The sequence below is a fragment of the Oryctolagus cuniculus genome, unplaced genomic scaffold, assembly GCF_964237555.1.
Source record: "Oryctolagus cuniculus unplaced genomic scaffold, mOryCun1.1 SCAFFOLD_113, whole genome shotgun sequence".
NCBI classification, from domain to species: domain Eukaryota; kingdom Metazoa; phylum Chordata; class Mammalia; order Lagomorpha; family Leporidae; genus Oryctolagus; species Oryctolagus cuniculus.
In genome coordinates, this window is record NW_027208223.1 from 44,738 (window position 1) to 53,279 (window position 8,542).

At 37.9% G+C, this 8,542-nt stretch overlaps 1 pseudogene; it reads left to right on the forward strand.

The window, feature by feature from the left end:
- The first annotated feature begins 4,535 nt into the window (after positions 1-4,535).
- Positions 4,536-4,603, forward strand: LOC138848018 (U6 spliceosomal RNA; annotated as a pseudogene).
- Positions 4,604-8,542: the final 3,939 nt, after the last annotated feature.

Genomic DNA, 8,542 nt, shown 5'->3' on the forward strand with positions numbered 1-8,542 from the left:
TTATGGATGGAAGGATGGTGGAAAGCCTCTTTGCTGTACTTCATAACTCATAAGATATCAGAGTATCCACACAGGGAATTTTCTACTTGACCTTTTTGTGCAAGTTATATCTCATGAAATATTAGAGAATTCACCAAGGGGAGAAATGCATGAATATAATACATGTGAATAGCCTTTGTGGTGCAAATCAGACCTCATCAAACATAAAAGAATTCTCATGGGGAGCAATTTTATGAATGTAATGACTCAGAGCCTTTTACCATAATTCAGCCCTCATTGTACATCATCAAATTCATATAGGGAAAAACTCCTTTGAAAGTAAAATCCCTTTAATTAGAAGCCATACCTCATAAGACAACAGGGAATTCACGTGGGAGAGAAACCTTATGGGTGTAATGAGTGTTGGAAAGCTCTGCCCAAATCTCTCCTTATATCAGAATGCACAACATATATATCTAATGAATGAAATAAATGTGAGAAAGTCATTTCACATAGGTAATGCCTCATAATCCATCATGGAATTTGAACAAGGGAGAGACCTTAACAATATAATGAATGTGGAAGAGCTTTTCTCCAAAATTCATGTAAGTATTGTGACAAAACCTTTTGCTGGAAATCACATCCTATCCAACAGAGACTCATGTAAAGGAGAAAGCTTATAAATATTATTAGAGTCAGAAGTCAATGGTACATCAGAGAATTGACACAGGTGGTTTCTTAGGCGTATACTGATTGTGCAAAAACATTTTCTTTATTTCAGGCTTGTATAGACACAGAATTCACAAAAGGTGATAGTCTTTGCATGCTGTAAATACAATAAAACCTTTAGCCAGAAATTAGACATCAACAGACTTCAGAGAATTCATAAGGAACAAAAGTCTATGCAATGAATTTGGAAAATGTATTTCTGTTATAAATCAGTCTTCAATTCCCATGAATAGACTCACAAATGAGAAAACATGCATGCATAGAAAAGTTTTGTACCATAAATTATCTCTAGATGGTAAACTAATATATCACACAAAAGAAATATCATGAGTGTAATGGAATTGGGAAACCCTTTGCTATAAGGCCGATTTCCAGAAAGCTTAGCAAGATTACAGAAAAGTCTCTGAAAATGTAACATGTCTGAAAGATTTGTTGGCATCACAAACTGGAGGATAGCTCAAGTGCATGTGTTTTTGTGCCTGGCATCCAAATTGATATCTCTTTTTCTTTGATGAATTCCTTGTTTATTTATTTAGCAGATTTAGAGACAAAGGATTCCTGTCCATTGATTTACTACTATATGCCCACAATTGCCATGGTAAAGTATATGGCAAAAACTGAGTGCTGGGGGCTGTGAATCTGATTCATCACTGATAACATTGAAGACATTGGTTCCTGGTTCTTATGCTGCTATGCATGGAAATGTTTCTCTAATTTCATTTTCAAATAGTTCATTGTTAATATAAAGAAATGCTTCTAATTTTTAAAATTTCATTGAAATAATTTGTGATTAATGTGTCCTAGTCATGCATTATTACAGGGTGTAGTGCAATATTTGCACACATTTATGCAGTAAAAAGTGATCAAGCTAAGCAACTACAGTTTTATTAAGTTTTTAAAGAGTTATTTATTTGAAAGACAGAGTTACAGAGAGAAGTAGCAGCAGAGAGAGAGAGAGGTCTTCCTCTGCCGGTTCACTCCCCAGATGGCCACAATGGCCGGAGCTCTGCCAATCTGATTCCAGGAACCAGGAGCTTCTTCCAGATCTCCCACTTGGGTGCAGGGACCCAAGGACTTGGGCCATCTTCTACTGCTTTCCCAGGCCATAGCAGAGAGTTGGATCAGAAGAGGAGCAGCCAGGACTAGAACTGGTACCCACATGGGATGCTGGTGCTTCAGGCCAGGGTGTTAGCCCACTGTGCCACAATGCTGGCCCCCAAGCAACTACAGTTTCTAATTCTTCTCCATGATTTGAGACTACCAGCTCCTCTCCTTCAGTTCTTTACACAGAACCTAATATGGTTGAATGTAGTCATCTCATTATATTATGGAACACCAGAAGTTCTTTCTGCCTCTTTGATTTTTGATACCTATTATCCAATCCCCCTCTATCCCTAGCTGCTTCCCTTCTCAGCCTCTAGTAATCACAGTTCTGTGTTCAGATCCATTATTTTCTTTCACTTCCACATGCGACAAGGACCAGGTGACATTTGTGTTCCTGCTTCTGGCTTATTTCAATTAATTTAATAATATTTTGTTCTTTTTTTGTATCTAAAAGAGGTTGCCCTGTCCATTGTTTTTCATTGATGGACAGCTAGATTGGTTTCACATCCTGGCTGCAGTGAACTGTGTTATAGTGGCTGTGTTATGGGAAAATTGCTGTATCTTTGATATGCTCTCCTCCTTTCCTTCTAATAAAATTTCCTTATTCTATATAGCCAAGAGCAAGATAACTCTCACATGGTAGGTCAATTTTTATCTTAGTTTAATTTTTGTTATTTATTTGAAAGAGTTACAATAGAGGTAGAGACACAGAGAGGTCCTCCATTAGCTGGTTCGCTCTACAGATGACTACAAAGGCCAGAGTTATGCCATTCTGAAACCTGGAGACAGGAGCTTCCTCTGGGTCTCCCTCATGGGTGCATGGGCCCAAGGACTTGGGCCATCTTCTACTGCTATCCCAGGAGATAGCAGAGAGCTGTATTGGAAGAAGAGCAGCTGGAACTAGAACTGGCACCCAAATGGGATGCTGGCCCTTCAGGCCAGGGCTTTAACTCACTGCACAACAGCGCCAGCCCCAATTTTTATCCTTTTTAAGGAATGACCATACTGTTCTGCATAACATCTGTACTAACTTGTGTTTTCACCTACCATATATGGTGGTTTTCTTTTCCCATGTGCTCTCTAGCATTTGTTATTTTTTATCAGTTTGGCATAAAAATGATATAGTATTGTTCATGTTTTTGTGTATTTTGAAATCAGTTAATTTGTTTATTGAATCTTTATTATTTGAAAGGTGGATTTAGAGAGAGAGGGAAAGACATAGATAGCTTTCATCTGCTGGCTCACACCCCAGAGAGTTTCAACAGTTGAGCCTGGGGCATGCTGGAGTCAGGAGCTTCATCCAAGTCTCCCACATGAGTGGCAAGGACCTGAGTCCTTCGTCCATCTTCTGCTGGTTTCCCAGGTGTTTAGCAGTGAGCTAAATTGGAAGTGGAGATTCCTAAACTCAAAGTGGAACTCAGATGTTATGCTGGCCTCACAGATTGCAGCTTTCCCCACTTGGCCACAATGCCAGCCCCTCTATCAATTTAATTCCTCAAAAATAGCTCAGTAATGTTGGCATCTATCTCATTTTGTTTTTTCTCTGTTATTATTCAACTTATTGATGTCTTATTTTTGTTCACATTATTCCTCTCAATTGCTCTACCTGAGGTGAGTAGGGCTGCTGTGTTGCTTAAATGAAGTGTATGCTTTAGATTACTCATTTAATGAGTGCATGTCATTCACATAGCACTTCACTGAAGTTCTACTATGTCCCAAATCCTCTTCTAGGCACAGAATTTAGACCACTTTTCTCTTAGGCCCAGATCTTGCCTTTAACATACTACTTGGAATTTAGTAGCTCATGAAATCTGCAGACTGCATAAATGAATGAATATTTTGAGGGCTGTGCTTTTGTGGAGGAACTTCATAGGAGACCGAAGGAATAAAATAAATCAAAAGTATCCACAGTATATAGAATGTATACTATTTTACAAGTCACAGAGAAGAAGAAGAAGAAGAAGGAAAGTAGTAAGACTAGAAAGTTTGTGGCAAGACTAACAGGCGCTGGTCAAGAACTTAATAAGCACATTAGGAAAGCAGTAAGGTTTCTTTTTTTTTTTTTTGAGGAAAAGTTTTTATTTCTAGTGATGAAATTGGCTACAGAACATTATGAAAGTTTAAAAATACAAAGAGAAATTGTCTATAATTAATAGATTCAAAATTTGACAATCAGTGAATATCATTATTAGTCATTACCAACAACAGTTATTGATTTGAAAGGCAGAGTGACAGGAAGAGGGAACCACTGCTTCACTCCCCAGACACTTGCAATAGCCAAAGCTTGACCAAGCCAAAACCAGGAACTGGGAATTCATTCTGGATGTCCCATTTGGGTGCAGGGACCCAAGCACTTCTGCCATCCTCCGTCTCCTCCCAGGGTGCACACTAGCAGAAACTTGCCTCAAAGCAGAGAAGCTACCACTCAAGCCAGGCATTTGTATATGGGATGTGGGTGTGTGGTGGTGATAGCAAGCCCTCATGGATAAAAAAAAAAAAAAAAAAAAAAAAAAAAAAAAACAAAGTTATTTCTATGCCAAGGAAATTACTCTGTAGTCTTTCTCTTATAAACTACGTATTGCTGAACCTAGATAATTTTTCCTTTATTTAACAATGACATGAAAATGTCAGTTGAGTTGGCTTTCCTGAAGACCTTGTTTCTTGAATATTAGTGGCTAGCTGAGATAAATTCTTTTCATGTCTTTCTCGCTTCGGCAGCACATGTGCTCGCTTCGGCAGCACATATACTAAAATTGGAATGATACAGAGAAGATTAGCATGCCCCTGCGCAGTAAGGTTTCTTTACCTCCCTGTAGGCTCTGCTCTCCAGAGGTGAACAGGGTCCTCTAAACCCACTTGCTGCACACACAAACACCTGAGTGTTGTATTCTCCCACAGGTGTTGGAGACTGATATGGTGTTCTGATTTATATTTACATAATGGCTAGTGACATCGGGCATATTCACATGTTTTGACCATGTACATTTCTTCTGAGAAATGTCTATTCAGATCCTTGCCTGTTTCTTCACTGTATTTTTTGGAGTTTTTCCAATTCATGTAAATGTTCTGGAAATCTGTAAACATTCAGAGTTTTAATTTTTCCTGCCATCTGTTCATTGTATCTACACTCTGATGTTTACTTTGTTGTGAAGAAGTATCTTAGTTGGATATACTCAAATGTCTCTGTTTTTATTTTTGTGACTATTGCTATTGGAATCTTACCCAAAAGCTATTGTGTGTTGACAATATTTAGAGTTTCCCTATGTTTACTTGGGTTTGGGTCTTATGATTACATTTTAATTCACTGTGAGTTCACTTTCACATAGTGTAAGAGATGTTGGAGTCTCTTTTCAGGCTTCTACATATGGATAATCAAGTTCCTCTGCACCACTTGTGAAAGAGATTCTTCTTTCTCCAGTTCATTTTAGTTCCTTTGTTAAATATGAGTTGCTGGTAGAAATTTGGGTTTATTTCTATGCTACCAAGTCTTTTCCATTGAACTATGTGTCTGTTATTATATCAGTGCTAACACTTCTTCTTTTTTTTTTTTTTTTTGCAGTATATTTATTTGAAAGGCAGAGTTACAGAGAGGTAGAGGCAGAGAGAGAGAGAGGTCTTCCATCCACTGGTTTACTCCCCAAATGGTCACAATGGCCGGAGCTCTGTTGATCTGAATCCAAGTGTCAGGAGCTTCTTCCAGGTCTCTATGCAGGTGCAGGGGCCCAAAGACTTTGGCCATTTTCTACTTTTTTCTCAGGCTATACCAGAGAGGGGTATAAGAAGTGGAGCAGCTGGGAAACATACTGGCACCCATATGAGATGCCGGCACTGCAGACGGTGACTTTACCTGCTTTGTCATAGTGCTGACCCCTGTAATATGTCTTAAAATATGGTGTGATGTCTCCAGCTTTTTTTTGCTTTATAATATTGCTTTAGATGTTAAGCATCTCTCATGTTTCTATGTGAATTTTAGCATCATTTTTTCTAGCTCTGAGAACATCGTTGGTATGTTGATTGGGATTACATTGAATTTGCAAATTGCTTTTGGTAGTATGGATATTTTGGTATTATTCTTCCCATTCACAAACATAAGTTTTCTGTGAGACTGTCAAAAAGCCTTGACAAAAATTGGACTTTATTACACAAAAATTCATCACTTTTTGGGATCATTTAAATCCATAATTTTGCACTAATATTTGATAAATAATTAAAGACTTTGAGCATTTTAGTAGGAGAAATTAAAATATTTATCAATTTATTCAAATATTGTTTAGATGTGATATTCAAATATTGTTTAGAGCCATTGTCTATATTCCCTCTAAATTACGATCTTTTTGCTTTTTGCCTGTTAAACTTGTCCCTTGATTCAAGAACCCTTTTTAATGTAATGTAAACTGAAAATGTCATTTCATAAGCTAAAAAAAATGACAAAGAAGGAAAAAGAAGGGAGGGAGGTTGAGTATATAATTATGTTCTCCGAATTTTTTCTATAAAACATATTGAATCATTTAAAAGCTAATTAAAATTAAACTCAAAATTGGACCATTATGACCAATATTTAAAACAAGTGATTAAAAACTGTAGATGTCTTCAATTTTGATTATCATTCTTCTTTAGAATATCTGAAAGAAATCCGGCTTCTCACTTTAAAATATACCAGTGTGTTAGAATTCAGTATTAAATGACTTTGTTTAAAAGTTTTATTTAATCTATTGCTTTAAGTAGTAATACTATGGCCATTGTAAAACAAAATCCTTATCATTTTTCATAAAACAGAAAGGTCCTTTAAAACATCATCACTAAAAATATTAAGAGACCTAAAATATAACATTCTTAAAACCCAAGTGATACCATTCAAAATTTTCAAATATGCAGGGATAGTTCATGTCAAGTAACTAAATAATTGTTAAGTGTATATATGGAATAGCTTCTATAAATTCTTTTGGCAAGGGCTGGCACTGTGGCATAGTGGGTGAGGCTGCCACCTGCAGTGCTGGTATTCCATAGGGGCATCAGTTCAAGACCTGGCTGCTCCACTTCCTATCCAGCTCTCTGCTATGGCCTGGGAAACACTATAAAATGGTGCAAGTCCTTGGGCCCCTGCACCTGCATAGGAGACCAGGAAGAGGCTCCTGGCTCCTGCCTTCCAGTCAGCACAGCTCCAGCCATGGAGGCCAACTGTGGAGTGAACCAGTGAATGGAAGACCACTCTCTCTGCCTGTCCTTCTCTCTCTGTGTAATTCTGACTTTCAAATAATATAAATAAATCTTTAAAAATTCTTTTGGCAAATAGATGAAGCTACTTGTTATACATTTCAAATAAATAGCAAACATACTAGAAAAATATATTGAATAAAATTTAAGCAACTCATAGCTATACACAGAAATTTCTCACCATAACAACATAGCAACCACTAAATTTCCAAATTCAATTTTCCACAACTTAGAATCTTTAACTCCAGAAGGAGTACAAAATTGACAGAACAGTGGCCTATGTATCAGGATACCTAATGCTAATACAGAATTATCCCTGCCACAACTTACCTATGTGACCTTGAACAATTCACTTTACTTCTCTGGGCTTGGCATTTAGCATCCTCATGTGATAAAGGAGGCTTGGATAAGATCAGTTGTACTCTATCTTGAGACTTCAATGATCTCTCAGTTTCCAAACAGGCACCTTAAGGGAAAGTAAACCTTTAGATCAAAGCTTACATTTTTAAATATAAATATATTTTAAACTGTTTCTACAACTAGTACAAAACAACACATTCAAATGTGTACCATGCCACTTTTCAATATTTGGGAATAATTAATGCATCATTTTAGAGCATTGTCTTGAGGCCAGTGCTGTGGTGTAGCTAGTAAAGCCACTGCATGCAGTGGGGGCATCCCATATGGAGGCCGGTTCAAGTCCAGGCTGCTCCACTTTCCATTCAGCTGTCTGCTATAGCCTGGGAGAGCAGTAGGAAGTTGGCCCAAGTCCTTGGGCCCCTGAATCTGCATGGGAGACCCTGAAGAGGTCCTGGCTCCTGGTTTCAGATTGGCATATCTCTGACCTTTTAGGCCATCTGGGGAGTGAACCAGCAGATGGAGGACCTCTCTCTCTCTCTCTCTTCCTCTTGTTCACTATCTGTGTGACTCTGACTTCCAAATAAATAAATAAATAAATCTTTTAAAAAATCAAAAGAATATTGTCTGGCACACAGTGAACCACTAAGTACAAGATATTATTAGGAATATTAGATTGAAATATTGAAATAAACTAGGCAATAAGCCTTAAGATGCAAATTAATACCAAGAAATATAATCTCAAATTTCTGTGTTCAACAAGGTAGTCTCTTTTCACTACTAACTTTATACTAAATAAGATATTTTGATATTTTGTTAAGAGTAAATTTATCGGGGGCCAGCGCCGTGGCTCACTTGGTTAATTCTCCACCTGTGGTGCTGGTATCCCTTATGGGCAAAGTGTTCTAGTCCTGGTTGCTCCTCTTTCAGTCCAGCTTTCTGCTATGGCCCGGGAAGGCAGTAGAGGATGGCCCAAGTGCTTGGGCCCTGCACCCGGATGGGAGACCAGGAGAAAGCACCTGACTCCTGGCTTTGGATGGGCACAGCTCCAACTGTGGCAGCCATCTGGGGACTGAACCAATGGAAGGAAGACCTTTCTGATTTCTCACTGTATATAACTCTACCTGTCAAATAAAAAAAATTATTAGTTTTTCATAAA